The sequence below is a fragment of the Sinocyclocheilus anshuiensis genome, unplaced genomic scaffold (genome assembly GCF_001515605.1).
Source record: "Sinocyclocheilus anshuiensis isolate Anshui unplaced genomic scaffold, SAMN03320099.WGS_v1.1 scaffold1447, whole genome shotgun sequence".
In the NCBI taxonomy this organism is placed as follows: Eukaryota; Metazoa; Chordata; class Actinopteri; order Cypriniformes; family Cyprinidae; genus Sinocyclocheilus; species Sinocyclocheilus anshuiensis.
Window position 1 is genome coordinate 113,017 of NW_015536547.1, and position 3,406 is coordinate 116,422.

Genomic DNA, 3,406 nt, shown 5'->3' on the forward strand with positions numbered 1-3,406 from the left:
ACTCTCCTCTTTAATAAACGCCATCCCTGCTGAAAAAAAACAATAGAACCATCACAGAAAATTCTAATGGTTTCCACTACAAATACCATTAAAACCATCGACTTTTAACCATTAAAACCATTAAAAATGGTTTTCTGTAGTGTGTTTTGGGACATATTCCATTATGATTTATTGGTTTTAACAATTAAGCCACCAATAGAAAGTGACCAATTTCCAGTAGAGCCCCACAGGGTCCATTACAGGTTCCATTAAAACCAATACAAGTCCCACTATAACCAGTAAAACCATTAAAGGGGTCATATGATGCTTTGTAACAGTATAACTGTGTAACAGAATATGTTGACATGCTTTAATGTTCAAAAAACACATATGTTGTGATGGTGTCTATTGTTTTTTTTTTCAGTGTATCTCGGCTGCTTCAGCAGGAGTTTTCCTGTGTTCAGACACTTTGTCATGTTTAAGAAGAAAATAATTAACAGAAAGTAATTTGCTCTCAAAAATAAATGCAAACTAAATCTCTGGATGCGTCTCAATCAGTTCCCTAGTTCAGTAGTCAGCGCACTGGGAAGGGAGTGATAGTTAATGGGACTTAACTTACCCTGATAAACATATAAATTATAGGTAATAGTAGGTATTTATGATTTATATTTGGTATTCTATTATTTGTACATCATAATATATAGATTACACTTTCATGAAAACATTTGCAGGTGGTTTGTAAAAGTTATCATTGAACATGTTTTGTGTTTTGTTGTTCTCTTTTATCGTCAGCGCGTGCTAATTCGAATCACTGAATCATTTTACGAATGATTCGGTTCAGTTGATTCGAATTCTCAGTTTCTCTCATCACTTCTTTCTCGAACTTGAACGATGTACTTATTCACGATACAAGGGAGCGAAATGAGACGCACCTTTTCTGTTATTAATGAGGATGCGCTTTACTCACAGAAATAACGCTAAGTAAACTATTACAACGTTATACTTAAGATTGATTAATTTATTATACGTAGCTTGTAAAAACGTGGAAATTGATAGAACAGTTTGCATTGATTTAAAAAACGTAGAAAACACAAACCTTTCTTCAGCCGAATCTCAACAGATGCAGGAGCCCGGCGCAGCTTTATGACGTCACATCGCCAGAGCAAAATAAAAGTCCCGTTTACACACTGATGTCTATTGTATGCGTTTGATAATGCATTTCTACAATTATTAGCATCGTAAATCTAGAAACTTTTATATTTTAATTTTTACAAAAATTATTGTACATTTACAGCGCTATATTTTGTGTTTTCTTACCTTGCCATTAAATTACATAAAACTAGTTAACACTGAAGCATAAGTGTTTCTATACAAAGGCTGAGGCTTTCACTCTTTTGACTAATCAATCTCTTGTTATTTATTTACTTTTTTCCCTCTTTTAGAAAGTAATTGAAACACTATCATGGATTTTTTATTTTTCCTTTTGCTATTGGGGCAAATGAGACCACATGAAAAAAATACTATAGTAATTTATAGTAAATACTATAGTGTTTTTGAACAACACTATAGTAAAGTGTATTATACTGTATATATTATAGTATTTACAACACTTTAATGAATGCTACAGCATACTGTAGTATTAACTATAGTGAACTGATAAACTGCAATAAATACTGTAGTATACTTTAGTTTTTACTACAGTAAACTGTAGTGTATTGTAGTATAATATACCCTATAGTTGTAGAAAACTTAGTACAGTATTGGGTGAAGTAATTTGTTTATATTACTATAGCTGTTATATTACCACAGCAACTATAGAATTATCACAATAAATTAATTAAAGTGCTTTACTATAGTATGGTTCAAAAACACTATAGTATTTAGTATAAATTACTATAGTATTTTTTTCATGTGGGAGAACACAAAAATATATTGGTTGCAGTTTCCTTTACATAACTATGATGACTTTCAATTCTGATAACCCCAGAAATGTGAAAAAAGGGTCTATACGCAGACAAAGTCACATAAGAAAAAAAAAATAGGGAGGTGGCCAGAAGAGACCCTCAGATTTCTACCCCACACTCAATAACCACGACACACACACACACACTTGAGAAAACAAAGCAAAGTGTTAAGCACAGCACAGCCCTCCATGTGGACACACCAGTACAGGACACCATGGCCAACCCCTCCCACTTTAAAGGGGTCATATGATGCGATTTCAATTGTTCCTTTCTCTTTGGAGTGTTACAAGGTTTTATGTTACGTTCCGGCCGGACAGGGCATCATCACAATATGGTGAAGGGCGTAACATTTCCGTCACACGCTTGAGGTATTCGGCCAATCACAACGCACTGGATAGCTGGCCAATCAGAGCACATCTCGCTTTTTCAGACCGATGCGCTTTGTAAAAAATCGACGCGTTTCAGAAGGCGGGGCATAGAGGAGAAACAATCATGTACAGTATGTGGAAAATAATGTGTTTTTTTAACCTTAAACAGCATAAACACATTTCATTACACCAAATACACAAAATAATTTTATTTTTAGCAATATCATATGACCCTTTTAAATGCATAGTGCTTGAGCCTGTTATTTCTGCTAACAGCTATATTGTTTGTTTGTTTGTTTATTTTAAATATATAAATGTCTCTTGCTTTATGCCATCATACTGGTGATAACATGTATTTGTCTTTTGGCAGTGAAAGAGTCGAGATCTCAATGAAATGGAAGAGAAAGGTCAGTATGAGAAACATCATGATTCCATAACTGGAGGAAAATCACAGACTGAAAAGTCTTCCTCTCAAAAAAAGAGCTCAGAAAACAGACTACAAGTCAATTCATCTGCCAACCGTGTGGAAAGACTTTTAATAAAAAAGAAAACCTTAAAGTCCACATGAGAATTCACACTGGAGAGAAGCCTTACACCTGCCAACAGTGTGGAAAGAGTTTCATTCATAAAGGATCCCTTAATAACCACAGGAGTCTTCACACTGCAAACTGTGTGGAAAAACTTTGAATCGAAAAGGAAATCTTAAGACTCACATGAGATGAGAGTTCACACTGGAGAGAAGCCATTCACATGTGATCAGTGTGGGCATAGTTTCACTCATAAATAAACACTCAACACTCATAAGAATTCACACCGGAGAGAAGCCTTACACCTGTCCTCATTGTGGAAAGAGCTTCCCACGAAAAGAAAGTCTTAAGAGACACATAAGAGTTCACACTGGAGAGAAGCCTTATACCTGCCTTCACTGTGGAATGAGCTTCACATATAAAGGAACCCTTTACTCCCACTTGAGAATTCACACTGAATAGAGGCCTTTCACACAGGCACGGCGCCAGAATTTTTTCTCTATCGGTGCTAAGGGGGGGCTAGACCAATATGTGGGGGTGCTAAGAAAATAACTTATATTGATGACGT